The 22,594-nt window shown below is 42.2% G+C and overlaps 2 protein-coding genes across 3 annotated transcripts in view; both read left to right on the top strand.

Annotated features, from left to right (window-relative positions):
- The window catches only part of LOC125460551 (testis-expressed protein 264 homolog), a 257,351-nt gene that overhangs the window by 60,193 nt on the left and 174,564 nt on the right, over positions 1 to 22,594 (top strand). The gene's annotated exons all lie outside the window — the stretch shown is intronic.
- LOC125460550 (E3 SUMO-protein ligase ZBED1-like) overlaps positions 1 to 22,594 on the top strand; it is a 47,458-nt gene that overhangs the window by 1,315 nt on the left and 23,549 nt on the right. Inside the window, exon 1 of one of the 2 annotated variants that reach the window (XM_059649529.1) lies at positions 7,127 to 7,161. The exons of the other annotated variant lie outside the window; for it this stretch is intronic. The gene's annotated coding sequence lies outside the window, so the exon portion shown is untranslated. Of the gene's footprint in view, positions 1 to 7,126; positions 7,162 to 22,594 lie in introns of those variants that run through there. 2 annotated transcript variants of the gene reach the window in all.

Below are 22,594 nucleotides of genomic sequence, written 5' to 3'. Positions count from 1 at the left end.
GTGCTATATCAATAAGCAATTACATTTAGTCAGACATAATTACCAGGAACGTGGGGAACTGGTACAAATACATCTTTTCCCTCCAAAAGTCAGTAGAACTCCTCCACTACACCCACAGACTAATGCGACACCAGTAGGATGGTTGGAGCCAATGTAACATGAATATTAACCCCTTTTTAGAAGTACCAACTTACACAAGGTACTACTGTTTAGAGTCCTATAAGCCCATGTCTCAGATTACGGATAAGAATTGACAATCTCTGCAGTGTTGCTCAAGGAATGAATACACTTAAGAGAAGGAAATTTTAAGGTCCAACCTGACCCTTTTACCAGCCTGAAATAAATGGGGAAGCATGTAATAATATTTTGGAATATTCTACCAAGAAATTAAGGTAGGGAAAGAAAAAAATTTAGTCAAATGGGTGTTTTTTTTTTTGTATTCCATCTTTCTCCTGCCGTCATACCACCTTGTACAGTTGCTGAAGAAGAAAAATGAAGTGAAGTCACTGTCTACAGCATGGCGAGTTCTGCTGTTCAGAATACGTGGGTGGGATTCCTCCTATTGGTGCTTTTATTATGGAGACCCTGACCATCTCCATATGGCAAGCAACCAGCTAGGCTGAGATAGCTTATTGTTGAAGCTTCCAGCCCAGATGGCAGTAAGTGAGCCCTGGCAGGGCAAATTGCTTTCCTTCTGTGCTCAGCAAAGAAAAAAGTGACTGTATTGACTAGTGAAGTGAAAGCATTTTTTTAAGGAATGTTGATTATTATTCCTGACTCTCCTAATTGGCAGAGGCAACAGAAGCAAAACAACATTGAAGGTCTCCCAAATCCCACCAAGACCATGTTCTCAGTAAGTGCCTCAGTGCCAACTTCTCAACCTTCGGCCATGAGGAGCTACAATGTTACACAGTGCCCAGTTATACCTAAAGTCCCAGTAACAAGAGCTCCTTGGTTTCTTTATCAGGAAACATCTTGATTGATTTTGATGAAAACATCCAAGGTATCTCAGCCTTAACTGATAATAAGCAACAAGCTTGCCCTGACTGGAACTTTACTGCCCCTTAAGAGAAAATTCAGCAGTCTTGCAAGAGGCCGAAAGAACATCAACACTTTGACATTTAAGAACAAAACGTGAACATGTGTCTCAACAGTGCTGAAGAAGATCTGTCTTGACAAACCAAAGGGCCCATTGCATTGAGTGGCAACCGTGAAACAAAGCTCACCAAAGTTAGGGAAGCAGTTGATGTTCACTAGTGAGAGCATTTTCCATTCTTCGATTCAGACTCGAGCCCATTCCTTAATGTTCCATCTGGCTCAGTCTTGGCACTCTCTCTTGATCTGCAACAAATTTGAAAAAGCCATTCAATAGCCAAAAAATAACAAGGCCTCCGAAGGAGATGGGATCCCTGCTGCAGTTTTAAAACATAGTGGAGGTAGTAGCGCTGCACAACCTCATTATCCTCATCTGCGAAGAGTTCTGCATGATTGGTACAATATTTAAGCGACAAGTCAGATAGAAAAGTGTTTAAAACCAGCTCTGCTGGCTAGAATATGTTGCTCAGATGGCTGACATCACATTCCAAAGAACATGTTCTACTCGGAGCTAGGTCGAATTGGAGACTGCATGGAGGACAACACAAAATATTGCTTTAGGGGCATCCTCATAGTATCCCTGAAGAGGCCACACCTACCCACTGTGTCATCTGAAACTATGGCTTGTGACCAACCCGAAGAGGGAGGTTTATTTGTGCCTTGAGAGACCTCCATCTGCAGCGTACAGAGGCAAACTTGAGGCATTGGCAAGAGTGGCCTTCATCTGGCAAAGTCATTTGTACATTAGATCCAGAGATGGCTGATAAGTCTATCAAGCTAGAGTGGAGTAAGTCATCTTTGATCCTGACAGATGGGATGTTACCATAAATGTGCAGCTGCAAATGCAACAAAGTTGGCAGTAGTTTTTTTTTTAAATTTCCATCATCAGTACGCAAGCCCCGAATATTTAAGAATTCCAAGTGAAAGCTAATTCATGAATGTGACCTGATGGATCCAGCAGCGTTGACCTATGAGGTAATGAATTTTTGAAATTGAAGCCCTTCAATATCTTTCCTCACCCCTACCATTTTTGAATACTCGGCAGTGGAGTAATGAAGGAGAGAAACCAATTAAATCTGTCATGGTGCTTACACAACACAGACCATCTGTGTCTGCATTCAGTTTTTGTCTTCCCAGTGGACTGAATGAGTTGGAACTCCAGTCTAGCCGTGTCAGGCCAGGTTTGTCAAGTTTAAGACTGTGCAGGGAGACTGAAAAGGGCTGTGCTTAGAGCCTTTGGTTTGAGGTTTCCTAACTTTCCAGTGAAAATTCATAAATTGGCAGAAAATGAAGTGGGGAAAATGTTGACGTCTGTATTAGTCCAGATGCCAAAAGGCAGATTTCTATCTTTTTAGAATCTGATTGACAGATGAGAAGGAAGTGCAGTGAGTAGGAGTGTATTTGAGCATCAGTCATGATTTTGATTTAAAAGATTAATCTCGGATTCTGTTGGAAGTAACTGGGTAAAAAGTTATAGGGCACATTTAAAAGCAATAGTGTTATGTTGAATTTGTTTGAGGAGTTTTTTTGTTTCAAAAATGTCAGAGGTCAGGGAAAAATAGCTGCATGACCTGTTGGTTAAACAGTTGGGAATATGCCCAACTTGAGTTGGAATCCAATCCAGTGTTGAAATACCTTTTTTTGAGGTTTTGAATGATTGGTGGTGTCTGCTTATTTCTGTTTTCCACCAAACCCCACCCAGAGAAAGGATGTCTTTGCAACTTTGAGGCCAAGACAAAATAAACCATCAGCTTTTCAAAAGGGGATTGGAATGAGGATGATTCTCATGGCAATTGTGGAAAGGTCCCAGCCAAAGATAATCTTCCAGAAGTGTTTTTTATTTTAATCCCAATTCTGTAACGTATGGAGCAAAAACATCCGATGTCATTTGGAAAGCAGAGAGCAGCTGGTACAATGCCGTGTTTCTTATGATGTGCAGGTGTTGTGTTTTTCTCACCCCATTCTGCATTTTTCAATCTGCATATGTCAAGTGGAAATGCTCAGTGTTCTTCATCCAGGAGCTGGGCAGAAGATGCCACATTGCTTGCAGGCATACAATTCATTCAGGAGAGCCGAATGTCCACATTAAGCTGTCATAAGGAAAAATATAAAATACAGTGCTGGATTTTTAAACACGTTTGCTAATTGATCCTGGAGGTCAGGGCTCCATCTTAAGGAATATCTCCCTGCAAATATCCTATTACTTATGTGTGTGCCTGTCGTTAGCTAGGCCAACCCTAATTTCCCCCGAAGAACATGGTAGTGAGCTGCCTCATGAATTGGGATGTGGGCATACCACAATGTTTTTTCGAAGCGAGTTCCAGGACTTTTACTCAATGACAATGAAGGAATGCTGATACAGTACCACATTAGGGTGGAGTGCAGTTTGAAGGGGAATTTGTAGGTGATGATCTTCCCATGCATGTCCTGTCCTTGGCCTAATAAACAGTAGAGTTAATGGTTTGGAAGGTGCAATCAAAGGACCTGCACTAGGTTTGGCTTCTTGACTGTTGCTGGAACTGCACTCACTGGGACATGTGGGGATGATTCCATTGCTCTCCAGACTTATGCCTTGAAATTTGTGGACAGGCTTCGGGAGTCGGGAGGTGAGTTACTCACTACAGGATTGCCAGCCTGTGACCTGCTGCTGTAGCCACAGTGTTTATAGGGTGAATGATAACCCCCAGGTTTTAATAGAAGGGGATTCAGAAATGGTACTACCATCATTGAACTTCTCACTTGTTGGAGGGAAGGTCATTAACAGTGGGTGGCACGTGTTACGTGCCACTTACCAATCCAAACCTGAATGTTGCCTAGGACTGCTTCAGTATCTGAGCAGCTGCGAATCAGATTAGATTCCTTAGTGTGTAAACAGGCCCTTTTGGCCCAGCAAGTCTCCACCGCCCCTTGAAGCATCCCACCCAGACCCATCCCCCTATAACCCACACACCCCGAACACTACGGGCAATTTAGCATGGCTGATCCACCTAGCCTGCACACCTTTGGACTGTGGGAGGAAACCGGAGCTCCTGGAGAAAACCCACACAGACACTGGGGACGATGTGCAAGCACGAGGGGTCATAGCTTTAAGCTGGTTGGTGGAAAGTATAGAGGGGATGTCAGAGGCAGGTTCTTAACGCAGAGAGTTGTGAGAGCATGGAATGCGTTGCCAGCAGCAGTTGTGGAAGCAAGGTCATTGGGGTCATTTAAGAGACTGCTGGACATGTATATGGTCACAGAAATTTGAGGGTGCATACATGAGGATCAATGGTCGGCACAACATTGTGGGCTGAAGGGCCTGTTCTGTGCTGTACTGTTCTATGTTCTATGTTCCACACACAGTTGCCCGAGGCTGGAATCGAACCCGGGTCCCTGGAGCTGTGAGGCTAACCCTTGAGCCACCGTACTGAAATTGATTCCTAGATTCCTGTATGAGAGTATTTCAAAGACATTTGTCTGAAGTTGCTCCTGACTCTGGAAGTATCTCCTGAACAGGTAGTGGTTTCTGAGATCACCATTGTTTTAAACTGTGTAGGGATCCAAACCTGAATAGAGTAGCATGTTGTTGTATAGCTAATTATTAATAAAGGCTCTGAGTTTAAGATGATTTGGTAATGGTGTGAGCTATCAGTGTTTTTTTTCATATTGTTTTATTTGTGCAGTTTAGATTCTAATGCAGCTTTCCTTTTGCTGCAAAAAATAAAACTGGAGCAGAAATAGGCCATTCAATCCATCGATCCTGCAATCACTGTTCAGCAAAAAATCTTTTACACTGCAGTACTAAAACTGTGTGTCCTTTAAATTCCCTTACTAACCAAAGTTTATCAATATCTGCCTTGAAAATACTTATTGACAAAGCAATCATAACTTTCTGTTGTCAGGAATTCCACATATTCATTCTTCTAGTTAATTTCTCCTCATTTCATTTCTAAGTGCTAAATCCTTGGCCTAAGACTCTGAACCTTGTTCCAGATTTGCCAGTATTTACTGTGCGTTGCGGACATCTGAAATAAAGCAGAAAATGCTGCAGAAGTTCGGGTCTGGCAGCATCTGTGGAGCAAGAAGTCATCATACTGGATACGATGTTTACTCTCTTTCGTTCTCCACGTATGCTACCAGACCTATTAGATTTGTCAAACGTTTTGTTTTCCTTCCAGCATCTTTTATAGTCAAGCCTCTTCGGGATTTTATATGCTTCAATTTGATCACAGTACAATTCTTCTAAATTCCAAGGTGTCATCTTTCTGAACTTTTATCATGTGCAAGCCTGCAGCTTTAAACTGCTCCTAATGAATTGGCAGTTGTGTTCATGGAGATTAGAAGAGTCACTGAAAAATAGAAATTTCATACCTGGGTTCAGTAAGATACTGTACTTTGAAATGGAGGTCAAGGTTCATGGTCCTATGTCTGACCTGTTTTTATATGTGGTAGGAAATGCTTGATTACAGTCTCTGTGCCTATCTGAGTGGGGATGTACATGTAATGTGCACTTGTACAAGTCATTTGCACAACTTCCATGCAATAATCTTCAGAGAGCATCTTTTAAAATGAGCTATTTAATGAGACTATTGGAAAATTATGATGTTCCTGAAAAGTTACTTTACAAAATAGCTTTTGTAATCACATGTTCCAATTATTATGATTTGACAGTGTTTCCTTACTGGAACTAATAAGCATTCAAATTTATGTATAACATTCTAAAACCGCTACACCCGATACTGTTGCAGTTTCTCCCTTCCTAGGGAATTGCCACAAACTTGCCTCAGTGAGGTAGTGAGCTCTGAGCTATACACTTGTATGCAAAGAGTAACTAAGTTGTCACAGCTTGAATTCTGGCTTTCAATGGCTAATTGCCCGGCAGTGTATTAATGGAGATGATAGGAACTGCCGATGCTGGAGAATCTGCGATAACACGGTGTGAAGCTGGATGAGCACAGCAGGCCAAGCAGCATCAGAAGAGCAGGAAAGCTTGATGTTTCGGGTGGGGACCCTTCTTCAAGCGTATTAATGGAGTTTTGTTTGTGTATTGACTGTAAAGGTTTATTCAGCAACACTCAGAAAGCATATGAAGTGATGGTGTATTGCCTGTTTTACCCTTGCAGACACACCAACTGGTGCTCACTATGAAATGTTCAGTTCATAAATTAGGCCTGCAAATTATTGTAGGTAGTGTAAGTGAATAATGAAAAGGCCCTAATTTATTGGAAGGAGACCATACCAATAAACAAGTACCCGGACGATTTCAGCTGATTCCTTGCTCTCTTCCCAGAGGAGCACTGAGGCTTTCGAAACTGTCACCTGTGAGTATTCCTGCCAGTCCCACCTCTGGCACTTTGAATGCCCAGAAAGTCTGTGTGAAGCTGGTGTGTAGTCTTATCAGTTTCCTAAAGGCTGGTTAGTCTAGAAGGTATGCAACAAGGCTTACTGTATATTACTTTACCAGCCTTTTATCTTCAACCCTTGAAAGTACCCGCCTAAGGAATTTGCTGATAGCAGCCATGTTTGCATGAATTGTTTAACGGTGTACGAAAAACAGCTGAGAAGAGGCAATGAGGATATTTTGTAGACTTTACATTTTTCAAAATCTTAAATCTAGACATTGACCAACTGGTGAAATGAACCATGCTTCCCAAATTCAGGTTATCTAAAACTGTAGTTGAGAATCTATTCGGTGAAAAACCCTGCATGCTCAACACCTACCGTGACTGTGTGCCTTCTTGTTTCTAGATTCCCCCCTCCATGGCTACATCCTACCCTATTTGGATAACATTTTGCAGCCATTGCTCCCTAGGTTACACAGCTTGCCTTCTGCCTCCACCATTGCTTCATCAGAGCCTGATCTTTTAATTGCTGTGTTTCTGATCTCTGGAATTCTGTGCCAAACCAATTTTAATTTGTGACTCTTCTCTGCCATTCTCAGAAGGCTCCTGAGGAACCTATTTATTTTGGCATGCAGTTGGTTCCACCCACCCTGCAATCCCTTTATTTCCTGTTCTGGGTGCGATTCTCCAACCTGCAAAGTACTGTGCAGCCATTCTTTTTCCGAAGAGTGTTTTTTGTAGAAAAGTAAGTGTCTGCCAATTTGCTGTGCATGCCAGTTTTTCTTAAAAAAAAAACTTGCTTGCTGCATTTCTGTAAAGTTCCTTATCCCAATTTTCTATGTTGGTAGTGCTATATAAGTTCAAGGGGCTGTTGTTGAAATGTGTGCAATGTGATTCAAGGAAATGAACAAATTTGTGTTTTGTTTTCCACTCTGGTTCTGAGCAGGCAAAGTATACATGTCAGAGATAATGGGAACTGCAGATGCTGGAGAATTCCAAGATAATAAAATGTGAGGCTGGATGAACACAGCAGGCCAAGCAGCATCTCAGGAGCACAAAAGCTGACGTTTCGGGCCTAGACCCTTCATCAGAGAGGGGGATGGGGAGAGGGAACTGGAATAAATAGGGAGAGAGGGGGAGGCGGACCGAAGATGGAGAGTAAAGAAGATAGGTGGAGAGGGTGTAGGTGGGGAGGTAGGGAGGGGATAGGTCAGTCCAGGGAAGACGGACAGGTCAAGGAGGTGGGATGAGGTTAGTAGGTAGCTGGGGGTGCGGCTTGGGGTGGGAGGAAGGGATGGGTGAGAGGAAGAACCGGTTAGGGAGGCAGAGACAGGTTGGACTGGTTTTGGGATGCAGTGGGTGGGGGGGAAGAGCAGGGCTGGTTGTGTGGTGCAGTGGGGGGAGGGGACGAACTGGGCTGGTTTAGGGATGCAGTAGGAGAAGGGGAGATTTTGAAACTGGTGAAGTCCACATTGATACCATTAGGCTGCAGGGTTCCCAGGCGGAATGTGAGTTGCTGTTCCTGCAACCTTCGGGTGGCATCATTGTGGCAGTGCGGGAGGCCCATGATGGACACCCCACCTCTTCCTCCGGTACATTGATGACTGTATCGGCGCCGCCTCTTGCTCCCCTGAGGAGATCGAACAGTTCATCCACTTCACCAACACCTTCCACCCCAACCTTCAGTTCACCTGGGCCATCTCCAGCACATCCCTCACCTTCCTGGACCTCTCAGTCTCCATCTTAGGCAACCAGCCTGTAACTGATGTCCATTTCAAGCCCACCGACTCCCACAGCTACCTAGAATACACCTCCTCCCACCCACCCTCCTGCAAAAATTCCATCCCCTATCCCCAATTCCTCCGCCTCCGCCGCATCCGCTCCCACGATAAGACATTCCACTCCCGCACATCCCAGATGTCCAAGTTCTTTAAGGACCGCAACTTTCCCCCCCACAGTGATCGAGAACGCCCTTGACCGCGTTTCCCGCGACACATCCCTCACACCCCGCCCCCGCCACAACTGCCCCAAGAGGATCCCCCTCGTTCTCACACACCACCCTACCAACCTCCGGACACAACGCATTACCCTCCGACACTTCCGCCATTTACAATCCGACCCCACCACCCAAGACATTTTTCCATCCCCTCCCCTGTCTGCTTTCCGGAGAGACCACTCTCTCCGTGACTCCCTTGTTCGCTCCACACTGCCCTCCAACCCCACCACACCTGGCACCTTCCCCTGCAACCGCAGGAAATGCTACACTTGTCCCCACACCACCTCCCTCACCCCCATCCCAGGCCCCAAGATGACATTCCACATTAAGCAGAGGTTCACCTGCACATCTGCCAATGTGGTATACTGCATCCACTGTACCCGGTGCGGCTTCCTCTACATTGGGGAAACCAAGCGGAGGCTTGGGGACCGCTTTGCAGAACACCTCCGCTCAGTTCGCAACAAACAACTGCACCTCCCAGTCGCAAATCATTTCCACTCCCCCTCCCATTCTCTTGATGACATGTCCATCATGGGCCTCCTGCACTGCCACAATGATGCCACCCGAAGGTTGCAGGAACAGCAACTCATATTCCTCCTGGGAACCCTGCAGTCATATGGTATCAATGTGGACTTCACCAGTTTCAAAATCTCCCCTTCCCCCACTGCATCCCTAAACCAGCCCAGTTCATCCCCTCCCCCCACTGCACCACACAACCAGCCCAGCTCTTCCCCCCCACCCACAGCATCCCAAAACCAGTCCAACCTGTCTCTGCCTCCCTAACCGGTTCTTCCTCTCACCCATCCCTTCCTCCCACCCCAAGCCGCACCCCCAGCTACCTACTAACCTCGTCCCACCTCCTTGACCTGTCTGTCTTCCCTGGACTGACCTATCCCCTCCCTACCTCCCCCACCTACACTCTCTCCACCTATCTTCCTTACTCTCCATCTTCGGTCCGCCTCCCCCTCTCTCCCTATCTATTCCAGTTCCCTCTCCCCATCCCCCTCTCTGATGAAGGGTCTAGGCCCGAAACGTCAGCTTTTGTGCTCCTGAGATGCTGCTTGGCCTGCTGTGTTCATCCAGCCTTACATTTTATTATCAAAGTATACATGTTATCCTGGTTTAATTTGAGGGGCAGTGTTAGGAGCATGAGAAATTGTTCCAGCTCAACTCTGTAAACAGTAGACAACAGAATGATTTGCATTTTAACACTGAATCACTGCTCACACCACCTCCAATGGTCAGTCAGTTAAATTCCCTACAATCAACAGTTTGATTATATCCCAGATCTCAGAGATGGAAGTACTGTCGTTGTTTTTCCATTCTTTTTGAGGCCTGTGTGTCCTGAGATGGTGCAGTAATATTTGACTGTCTAAAAACCAAATGTAAAATAGCTTGGATCTGCCAAGTCCAACTAGAAAACCAGTAGCACCAGTGTGAATGTCACATGACTATCACATCACATTAATACAACATTAGAAGCGGCTTATGTTCATTCACCCTTCCAGACATTCCTTATGGAATACTCTTTCAATGTAGAACACCACTCACTTTCCTAATCATTTCATTTTCTTTGTATGTTTTCTTTGAATTGATTTTCTTCCTGTCTCTTTTTTTAAATTAATTCTGTGCTTGTTTCGGCAAAGGCTGGAATTTGAGTATCGAAGTTCAGATTGCTCAACATTGTTGGGAGGCAGTGGAGGGGAGTGGCTCCGTTGGCTAGCAGCCTGAAAACCGGTAATACCAGACTGTATGAATGAAATTTACTGCGGCCTCTTCATATCTAATTCAGCAAACAACATTCCTAGTTAGACCTTTTTTCTGTATTGTATGTCAGGTTAAATAAAAGTTAGCGAACTTTCAGGAGATCTTTAATGAGCAGAGATAGATTGTTAGATGTAAACATTTTTAAAATACATTATCAGCTGCAATTTTCTTGCGAAAAGGAGGTAATGGGTAGAAAAGACAGCAACCTCTGATTTTGCAGTAATGTGTCAGAATTTTGTGTGTAGGAGGAAGGTAGCTCACTGAAGAATTTCTTTTTATCCTAGCAATGAGAATGGTACTAATGACAATCTTTTGACATAAGAAGGTATTGTCCTAAACTGAGTTGTTTTGACATGTGCTACGTGACAAACAAGACAGTACCGTTTGCAGGAATAGACATTTCTACTGACGATTTTCAGAAGGAATTCTTTGTGTGTGAAGCTTTTTGAAATGTTTCTACGTGGTAGTGAAAGTGTTATATTGCTGGTAGATCCCTCATAGTGTTACATATGGTTTGAGTTCTGATTTATACTCTGGATCTGTTATAGCTCATTATCACTGCAGTGCAGTGCAATTAATGAAGTACTTTATGATGAAGCCGTATTTATATCAAATTAATACTACATTGTACAGATCTACTTAATACTATCTTCGTGACCTATTGCAAACTATGTTTAAAGGTACAAATAACAATACTCTTCCCTCTCCCTTATTTACATGATTGTCCCACAGCCTAGTCCAGCAATAGTCTGACATTGTTAGTAAGGCATGTTTCTGTGAGTATGACTGTGTTGCAGGCAGCACCATTGCTGTTCCACCAGTAGGACAGACCCCACCAGAGGTTGGAAGGGAGTTCCCTTGGGAATCTTCAGTATTGACTTGTGGACCCCAGGATGGTTCATGACATGAGATTGAGACTGAACGAATGCAAGGAAACCTCCTGTTGATTAGTCTGTCTCTTTTTTTCTACACCACCCCTACCTTGTCAAGACACACAAACAAACACCCCTCTTCAGCTCATAAATCTGTATTCCTCAATGTTTGACACCAGCTTTTGAGGAAGCACTGAGGGTGGTAAGAACACAAAATATACTCTGAGTGGGATCTTCCACATTCATCACTAAGAGTGCTTTGGTAACATTTATTACTGATTTGAACTGAACAAACCTGAAGTCCTTAGCTGCTAGATTGGGCTTGTGGCCTCAGGACTGATGAGGGGTGTAAACCCAAAACATTGACTTTCTCGCTCCTCTGATGCTGCCTGATCTGTTGTGTTCCTCTTCCACACTGCATTGACTCTGACGCCAGCATCTGCAGTTCTTGTTGCTTCTCTAAGTAAGGGCAGCACATGCATGGGGACATCACCAACTGCCTTCAAGCCATTTATTATCCTGACTTAGAGCAATATCATTCTTCCATTCATTTTGTATGGTCATAGTTCTGGAACTCCCTAACTAATTAACTCCCTAACAGCTACCCCATGCAAAGTATCAGAGATAATGGGAACTGCAGATGCTGGAGAATTCCAAGATAATAAAATGTGAGGCTGGATGAACACAGCAGGCCAAGCAGCATCTCAGGATGTGCTCCTGAGATGCTGCTTGGCCTGCTGTGTTCATCCAGCCTCACATTTTATTACCCCATGCAAAGTGCAGTGATTCAAACTCACTAAGATCTTCTCAAGGGCAATTAGAGATGGACAATAGCTTACCTAGCTAATGAACGAATTAAAAGGAAGTCATGATTTTTTTTCTCACAATTAGTCATAGAGGTGTACAGCATGGAAACACACCCTTCAGTCCAACTTGACAATGACAACCAGCTATCCTATATAAATCTAATCCTACTTGCCAGTAGTTGTCCCATATCTCTCTAAACCCTTCCTGTTCACATACCCATCCAGATGCCTTTTAAATGTTGTAATAGTATCCAACTCCTCCACTTCCTCTGGCAGTACTTTCCATTCATACACCACCATCTGTAACCTGTATGCCTCTAATTCATTTTGATCTGTACATCTTTTGCTTGCTGTGATCTGCCTACACCGCTTGTAAACAAAGCTTTTCACTGTATTTAGGTACACGTGATAGTAAAATCAAAGTCAAAATCAAAATCACCTGCATGAAGAATTCACCCATTAGGTCCCTTTTATATCTTTCGCCTCTCACCTTAAACCAATGCCCCTCTAGTTTTAGACTTTGCCATCCCAGGGAAAAGAACTTGGTTGCTTACCCTATCTCTGTCCCTCATGATTTTATAAACCTCTGTAAGGTCACTCCTCAGCCCCGACGCTCCAGGGAAAATTGCCTCAGCCTATTCAGCCCTTCCCTATAGCTTAAACTCTCCCACCCTGGCAACAACCTCGTAAATCTTCTATGAATTGTTTCTGTTTTCACAACGTCCTTCCAATAGGAGGGGGACTGGAATTGCACGCAATACTCCAAAAGTGGCTGAACCAATGTCCTATACAGTTGCAACGTGACTTCCCAATTCCTGTACTCAATGCACTGACCATACTTTGTAGTAGCTTTAATGTGGTAACCATTGGAAAGTCAATAAGTAGCACTTAAATGGAGATTTGCTTTGTCATCCAGGCCTACCTGATTAATTTTAAACACAATATCCAAGATTAGCTTTGAAGTGCTTTTTCACTGACCTGTCTCATGTCTGTGATTATTTGGAATCATACAGAGCACACAAGAAGATAGTTGGGGAACCATAGAATTTCTACACTGTGGAAGCAGGCCATTCGTCCCATCAAGTCCATTCCCACCCACCAAAGAGCATCCCACCCAGGCCTATCCCCACCCTACCCCTGTAACCCTGCATTTCTCATGGCTAATCCACCTGACTTACACATCCCTGGACACTATGGGCAATTTAGCATGGCCAATCCACCTAACTTGCATATCCTTGGACTGTGGGAAGAAACTGTAGCACCGAGCAAAAACCCACACAGATACAGGGAGAATGTGCAAACTCTGCACAGACAGTTTCCCTAAGGTGGCATTGAGTCCAGGTACCTGGTGCTGTGAGTCATCAGTGCCAATCACTGAGCCACTGTGCTGCTGGCTATTGGAAGCCAGTCATCTCAGTATCTCTGTTTTGGGGCATTACTACAGGAGTTCTTCAGGGGATTGACCCAGGCCTGACCGTCTTCAGTTGATTCATCAATGATCTTCCTTCCTCATAAGGTCAGAGGTGGATGTACTTTGATGGCAAAATGTTCAGCTGTATTTGCAGGCCCACAGATACAGGAGAAGCCCATGTCCAAATGCAACAAGACCCAGACAGCATCCAGACGTGGTGTGAATGCTACTTTGAACTTAAGTGTTGGGCAAAAACCATCTCTAATAAAAGAAAATCCCATAATTACCCCCTTGATATGCAATGGCATTATTATTGCTGAATTCCCCACAATCAACATCTTGGGGGAGGGGGTTACCATTGGGGGGAAAAAACTGAACTTAGACCAGTCATACATACAATACGGTTGCAGGAGCAAGTCAGAGGCTTGGAATTCTTTTGATCAGCAATGAGAAAAGTCTCACCCCAAATAACTTTTGTCCAGAAACCTATGTATAGTCAAACTGTGTAAAAGATTAAGACATGGCACATTTCACATTTTATGCCAAATTCTTTCAATTTTTTTTTCTATTCTAATTCCAAAGAAGCAGGGTGACATGACAGTTCCAATAATGTATTAGTAGTAGCAGCTAATAATCAGCATTCAATGCACGGGCGAAAGATTGTATCAAAACTTAAGAAAAAGTTGGAATTGCACAAAGGTTTGTAACAGGTCAAGAGATTGAACAGATTTTTTTTAAATTGCAAGGAATGACTAAAAAGTTGAGGGAAGATTATTTGGGATAAACATGAGTACAAGAGAAAGCTAGCTAGATTTGCAAACAGCGAGTACTTCAACAGATATTTAAAAGCGTTAGTAGTGAAGTGAAAATTGGCTCTTAAAAAGTGAGCAAGGAATTAATACCAGAAAATAAGGAGATGGTGGATGAATCAAACAGGTGTTTTGAATATGATCAAATTCCTAGAAGTAGCTGTAAGTCAGGAACTGGAAGGGAGGCAGGAAGTTATGAAAATTACAATCACCAGGAAAGTGAAACACACACATTGTTTGACCTGTAAACTGACAAGTCCTTGGGTCCAAGATAATAAAGTGTGAAGCTGGATGGACCCAGCAGGCCAAGGAGCATCTCGGGAGCGCAAAAGCTGACGTTTCGGGCCTAGACCCTTCTTCAGAGAGGGGGATGGGGTAAGGGTTCTGGAATAAATAGGGAGAGAGGGGGAGGTGGACCGAAGATGGAGAGAAAAGATGATAGGTGGGGAGGTAGGGAGGGGATAGCTCAGTTCAGGGAAGATGGACAGGTCAAGGAGGTGGGATGAGGTTAGTAGGTAGGAAATGGAGGTGTGGTTTGGGGTGGGAGGAAGGGATGGGTGAGAGGAAGAACAGGTTAGGGAGGCAGAGACAGGCTGGGCTGGTTTTGGGATACAGTGGGTGGAGGGGAAGAGCAGGGCTGGTTGTGTGGTGCAGTGTGGGGAGGGGACGAACTGGGCTGGTTTTGAGATGCGGTGGGGGAAGGGGAGATTTTGAAGCTGGTGAAGTCCACATTGATACCATTGGGCTGCAGGGTTCCCAAGCGGAATATGAGTTGCTGTTCCTGCAATTTTTGGGTGGCATCATTGTGGCACTGCAGGACGCCCATGATGAACATGTCATCTAAAGAATGGGAGGGCGAGTTGAAATGGTTCGCGACTGGGAGGTGCAGTTGTTTGTTGTGAACGATGAAGGGTCTAGGCCCGAAACGTCAGCTTTTGTGCTCCTGAGATGCTGCTTGGCCTGCTGTGTTCATCCGGCTTCACACTTTATTATCCTGGATTCTCCAGCATCTGCAGTTCCCATTATCACTGATACAAGTCCTTGGGTCCAGGTGGATTTCATTCTTGGGTCTTAAAAGAATCTGCTAATGCGACAGATGACATGTTGATTTTAATTTTCCAGAAGTAAAATGAGTTCAAGTAAAATGAGGTGGAGGCAGAAAACAGGAAACTGCGATTGAGTATGTTCAACATCTGTAGGGGAAGATGTTCAAAGCTCTGGCTAAGGACAGTGTAACAGGGCATTTGGGAGCAAAAAACCACAGTATCAACATGGATTTGTGAAAGGAAACATGTGTTTAACCATATATTGGAGCTCTTTGGGGACATAACACGTGCCATGCATAAAGTGGAACTGCTGGATGTAATACAATTAGGTATATGGTCTCAATGAACATTTTTCTATTAAATACATGGATAATTCAAAACAAATTGAATAACTTGTATGGAAGAATTGTATCTTATTCTGAGATATAACCACAAGATAGTCAGAACTGGACTGAAATGTACCAGCTTGTAAGATCTACGGCAAAAGGCAGGGAAAATGTCAGAGAGGGAAGAGTAACCTCTTGAATTTTCTTCAATGATGAAGTAGGATGTCACAAGGTAAACTGGCAGTGGAAATTCTGTGGGGGGAGCTAAGAAAAAGATTTGGATATAAGACTGTACTAGGTGTTGAAATAGTTAATATAACATGAGAGATTGGAAACTCTTAGTAAACACAGAATGGTCAAGGAGAATTTTAACTTTCATGCTTTAGATTTGAGAGAAACAGACCAGCTCATGCCAGAAAGACAGAATTTCTTGATTATGTTCAGGATAGTTTTCTGCAACAATACATTCTTGATTTAATATGGAGTATGTCAAACAAATTTGACTATTAATGAATTTTGAACCAGGTTTAGTTAACAAAATTGGTGTGGGAACTTTGATCTAACAATTATCAAATCATGATTGAGTTCACTTTTTAAACGGCAGGAATAATTCTAGTATTAGATGGTGACTTCAATAGGTTTAAAAATAATAATTTTTTGAGTGAAATAATGGAAGATCAATGAAACGTGTTCAAAACAAAACAAAAATTAACAGTAGAACTAATTTATGCTACTAAGGGGCAAGGTGTGTTTGGCAAAAATAGCCTTGTAAATTAAGGCTAAAAGAGCATGCAAAAATACAAGAACTATCAAGGATCTAGTAGTTAGGAAAGATACAAAGAACAGTGGAATGTGATGAGACAGAAAGTAAGAGCTACAAAAAAATAGTATGCAAACCTTCACGGAAGGTAAAGGTCAACAGATCTTTATAATTAGATCAGGCCAAAGATTGATTATGAATGTGGTGTTTTTCCAGATGATTACCTGTGGTACTGTGGTATTTATCACCTCAGTCAGGGCATAGTACCAGATCAAGTTTGTTTTAGGTAGCTCACTGCCACCAATCCTCCTTGGATTCTAGACACAAGATAGACAATCTAGTGAGCGTGATAGAGGCTGCATGCCCATAGAGTTATCACTGTTCTTTTGAAATAAGATAGCATTAAGTTCAACTACATTTGATTGGGTGTAATTACAAAGAGCTTGGACAGCTATTGCAGATGAATCTGTTCCCACTGGTAGGTAGAACAGAAATGCTTGTCCGTGCCCATGGACTGTATGATATTAGAAGAATAGGAGGAACCAGTGAAATTTAACTTCTTCAGAACCATTACCTTGTACAGCAAAGAAAATGTAGGTGCTTTGCAACTGATCATAAAGTCGTACAACATGTCATGTTAATACTGTCAATGAACACAGAGAAATGATAGACACATTAATTAATTCCTTTGCCTGGTGAGGAAGAGTTCAGCCTGCTGGGCATCCCCAGGAAGCTCATTTCAATCAGGAACAGGAACTGTCCAAAATAGAATAAAATAACAATAATTAAGAAAATAATGGGACTGAAGAATGGAAACTCCGAGGTCATGTGGTTTCTACAAGGATTTGAAAGGAAAGGAGTAGTAGGATTGCAGGTACCCTAACTATAAGCTACTAAAGTTCTCTGCATTAAGGAGCTTTTGCTCGTGATTGGAATATTGCATTGTGTCTCCAGATATTTTAGAAAAGTGAAAGAGGGAAATCTAGGACCTATAGACCAGTTGACCCTAATGGTTTTGGACGTCATTTTGTAAAACCCCTCTTACAAGACCACAACTTGAAATTAACTTAGTTGGTAAACTGCAGAGTGACAGGGCACTTGAAAAGGGATATTGAACAGATACTCTAATTGATTGGATGTGACTCGTGGTTTCCAGCAAAGATCTGTGTTGGGACATCAAAGTATGCATTGTATTAATAAATGGCTTAGGTAACTGGCTAGAAAGGCATAAAGTGAAATTTTGCAGTTCCTCAGAGATAAGGAACATTATTTACAATGTAGATGATATTGAAAGTTAGTGAGATGGATTAAGTAGGTAGACAATACATTTATAAGTGGATTTCGGTTTAGCCAAATGCAAAGTCATCCACATTGGACCTAAAAGGGATGGACCTGGAGACTTTGTAAATAGTGAAAAGCTGGAAACAGTGGGTGCTGACTTCCTGTTCCTTGTCAGGGTTTACATACAGTGCGCATAATAAACTAAACCAAGAAATTACCAGCTAACCTTGTGAAGCAGAGAGGAAGAAAACACAAAGGAGTGGACAGTGATCAGATGGTCAGCAATATGTAGTTTTAAATTTTTATTCATTTTAAGTGTACCATGGAGATAGATTTAGGTTAATGATCAAGACAAACTAAATTCCCAATGCTTCCCATAGTTTGGAATTCCTCTCTTTCTCCAGTGCAAGATCTGGGTGCTGAAAACCTGTGTGTATAATTGGGATCCAAATTAAGTGCCCTCTGCCTCCACGGACTCTGACTTTGACTTTGTTCAATTCTGGCAGGTGGGTTTCTGGTGTAAGGACGAAAATGGAGCAGGTTTCGTGGCAAATTTTTAATCTGTGGTATTTTATTCTGAGGAACTAGGTTGCAATTTCTTGAGCGTTTTCATTGCAACCATTGTGGGCAACAGAAAAATCTCAAAGGATTCTTGCATGTTACCCACTGATTCAACATGTTGTCATGAAATACATAGACTGCCTGTATAATCTAAAATATTATATGCAATAAAATTGTAATGATAGATCCAAGAAATTTTAATAATGGAGTTCAGATTAAACATCCAACTAAGCCGATGAAGTTAGACTTGCAAAACCAAATAACACTAAGTTTTGAATTACAGAATTATTGTAGTGGGAAAGAGGTCATTTGGCCCATCTTATGTGTGCTGATTCTTCAAACAAGCATTTCATAATTTTCCTGCTTTTTCCAGATAATCCTGCACATTGTTCTGGCAGCACCTCTGGAGAGAGGTAGTTACAATTTCTGATGCTGCCAAACCTCATCCAGTATTGGGATGTTGTGTGCTTTAATGACTGGGCAAACCTGTCTTGCCATCTTCTGATGACTTCCGTACTTGTGCACCCACCTCCCTCTGCTCCAGTGACTTCGTTACAGTTATAAACTTTATATTACATTGCCTTCCTACCAAAATGAATAACCTCTTCAACCATACTGCAAACTTCCTTTTTATGCCTTTATGGAAAGAGGGTGTTGCTGGCAAAGTCAGCATTTATTGCCCATCCCCAATTACTTTTGACCTGCATCAGAGGGCAACTGAGAATCAACAGCCTTGCTGTGGGTTTGGAGTCACATGTCTGCCAGACCAAGTGAGGCTGGCAGACATCCATGGATTTTTATCAAACAACAATAGTTTTGTGACTACCATTTAGTAGTAGTATTTTTCTTAAAATTTCCAGCATTATTCGGTGAATTAAAATTTTAGCCTCAGCCATAGTGGGATTCAAACCTATATTTGAGCAAAGCATAGCCAGGGATGCTAGACATTATCACTGCACTGCCACTTCCCCCACTCGTTTTTTTTTCTTTTTGCTTTGGAAAGTCATTAAAATGGATCAGAAAAAACAAGAGCCCCAGTGCCTACCCCTGAGGAACCCACTACAAGCCGCCTCTGGTCAAAAGACTTACTGTGCCTTGTTTCCTGCCATTCAGCCAATTTTGTATCCATGCTGCTACTGTTCCTTTTATTCCACAGTTTCATTTTTGCATCAAGCTTGAGAGGTGTTACATTAACCTTTTTAACATTTGCCCTATAATTTGGATGAGTTATAACGCGAATGTCAGTGTTGGATGACATCCCAAAGCTAGCTTGCTTCAATTAAAGAAAGATAAATTAGCTTTCTCACTGTTCTGAGAAAGCAGAAAGATGGGAAACTGTTATATAGCTCAGGTGAGTGTGTGGGATTTGCAAAGGCTATTAAATGGTGTGGCTGATGACCCATTCCTAAGCTAGCAGCTTCTGTCTCTCTGGTTAGAGAAATCTATCAGTTACACATTGAGTAAATAGCAATTTACAGTGTTTGAGCAAAGACAGTGCAACACTCATAGCTGCTGATGTTGTAACAGTGTTTACCTCGGTATAAATATTTATCTTCAGTTGATAGTTTCACTTTCCAAAGGACTCATTTCACAGATGAACAAGAACTAAATTGTGAAGATTTATCAAATCCCATAATGTTTCAAATATAATGTGTGCAATTTCATATGGTGAGAAAGGCCCAAGCCTCAGCTGCATATATGATGAAAAAAATTCCAAACTCAGTTAAAGCTTATGCTAGAAAAATCTGTAGACAGTTCCTGTGACTCCCTAAGAGAATGAAGGGTGTTCCAGGAGACCATGTTTATTTATATATTATTAGGTGTAATTAAAGTAACCTCCAATATGCCCATATTTTCTTAGGGGCTTAAGAGTATACCAGATCAAAAATTCCATTCCTGACATACTAGGTTAGCCCCAAGTTTGTGAGGCACCTTTCCTTATTTTACATTTAATACCTATTAACATGCCCACCAAAATAATTATCTCTCTTCCACATCAATTTGGTTATGCAGTTCCACACAACTGCCACCCACTAAAAGAAGTAGTATTTGTAGAGTTCAGTTAGCAATGGCCTGCTATGTACAAAAGGAACATTTAATATCTTATTTTCTTGGAATTGGATTTTACACAATCCAGCTTCTTGGCTAGTTTTAAAACATGCCAGCTTTGATACAAGGATTTTTAAATTGAGTTAATTCAGCTGTTTACTGCACAGTTATTGTAGTAGTTTAGAATTTACAAACTTTGTGCTCATGATCAAACTATTCTCTTCCCACACAATGGCAGACTCGTACTGTTCAATGAGATGTGATGCTCGAGCCAGCATGACGTGTGACTTGGCAAGGGAGGGAAAAAAATGTTCTATTTTGGAGCCTTTAAGATGTCTAAATGTGTGTTTTGCTGCTGTATTTGTGAATCTCTAACCCAAGATAATAGTATCCTGTTGGGTGACCTCACCCCAGTATATGATGTATCAGCACCAAAAATAAGCAAATGAACATTCATGAGGATTATTTCACCAAGAGAAATAGATGAGTAAATGTGGTTTTTTTGTTTTTATAAACTCTTAATCTGGGATAGTAATTTCAAAAAGGCAGGACCTAAAGCAACATCGAAAATGTTTGATTCTGAATTAGTGAATTCTGTGTGGTAGATAAAATGTTGGAAAAATTAATTATTTATTTCTGAGAATATAATTAATGACAGTGGGGTATCGGATCTGAAATTACAGTTTGGTGCATTCACTGAATCCGTTGTTTTAAGTAGATGTAGGCCTAAATAAGATGGAAAGGAATTGGAGCCTTCAGTATCCAGAGCTGCAGGATTGCAAGATGTATGAAAGTTGCCAGAGCGACCTGGACTCTTGGTGGTGGGGGTGCAGTGCAGTGGAGCGACAGTGTTAGATCAGGTACCTGGTTGGCTGGTGTGGAACAGATTGGTGCCAATAGTACAAGATTTCTTCTCTGTTCCAGAGGGGTGGATTTGGGTCTTACCTCCTTGCCATTTCCATTATGGCGACCTCAGCGCTGTGGGTTGGTCCTTCCTTTAGCCAAATAATTCAAGGATATCAAGATTTCAAAAAGAAATAAATATTGCTGGGAGTATGCAGTATAAATGTGCAAATAGTAGGTAAAGAATGGCTGAATATGTGTTATGATGAGATTGCAGGTGTTATGTCTATATGAGGGTTTGCCTGTAGTAGGAGTGTCTCTCATGGTAGACAATGTTTGCCAGCTCTGAAGGTTTTGCTGGGTGCAACTTGTTGACTGCAGCCTACTGTTAGAGACTGGTTGCCATCTGCCTTGTCTTCTAAGGGGCATAGACACCACAACGTTAACTAATGTTGAATAAAGACATTGTGGTGTGTGCTCAGTACATCAGCTGTTGTGCTTTCTTCACTTGGCGTTTTTAAAAATTCTTTTATGGGATGTGAGCATCATTGACATAGCCAGCATTTGTTGATCATTCCTAGTTGTGCTAGACAAGGTAGTAGTGTGCCTGCCCCCTTGTACCATTTCAGTCTGTCTAGTAAGAGTTCGCATTGCACTGCTGTTAGAAAGGGAATGTCAGATTGTTGACCGGAAAGGAACAGTGAAATGGTTCCGCATCAGGATGGTGTGTGACATGTAGATGGTGGCATTTGGGGAGAAGGGGTGGTATCTATGAGAAGTTTAAAATCTGGCTGTCAAAATATTGAAGATCATCCTCTGCTTTTCTCCAATAACTGAGTAAGTACTGATATTGTAGTATGCTCAACATTTTTTATTTTATTGAAAAACCCAAATGAAGGAATTATTATCAAGAATGGCATCAAGGCTGAAAAGAATTCACTTCAGACCTAATCTGATTAGATAATGGAGAAGGAAATATTGTGACTGATAAGGAACTGAGATTTTTAGAAAGCCTGGTTGGAGGAAATTGACGTGATTTTACCTGCATCATATCGAGGGTGGGACCAGATGACATTTGGAGATGTCTCTCCAACTCTGGGTTAGACCTATTGCTGGAGGTTCACACATGCGCACCATGCCATTTCTCTAACCCATCTCTTTGCCACGGCAATTACAAAGTGAATTGATTCTTCAGTAGCCAATTAAATATTTTCCATTTCAGTTGATCAAAAAAATTTTGTGCATTTTCATGATAGTGAACAAAAGTGGTCAAGTAAAATTAGAAGGATTCAACCCTTCATCAGCCCTATGATTTTTCTCCTGGGTTGTTTCCATAATGACCTAGAAACTGGTCTTTAATTTCTGGGGAGCCCAAGGCAATCCTGGACAGTTGGCAACCCTCCAGAGTTATAGACCCTTTGTAACTTGGCTCCAATACAGAGAGATCTCAACCATTCTGTCAGGAATTCTGGAAATGTTTTCTCTGATAGGAAATTAAAATCCTTTGTTTGATCCCTAGGCTCAGTTTTCAGTGTGAAGGGTATGGTAGTTAGATAGTAGGCTGGCATCAGTTTGAGAGAGTGCTCTGTGCTTGAGGGAGATATGGTAACAGTTTAACTAAAAAGATAAAGGTGGTCAAAGACAAATACAC

This window comes from Stegostoma tigrinum, chromosome 11, assembly GCF_030684315.1.
Source record: "Stegostoma tigrinum isolate sSteTig4 chromosome 11, sSteTig4.hap1, whole genome shotgun sequence".
NCBI lineage: Eukaryota > Metazoa > Chordata > Chondrichthyes > Orectolobiformes > Stegostomatidae > Stegostoma > Stegostoma tigrinum.
This window is presented reverse-complemented; position numbering and strand designations above follow the sequence as displayed.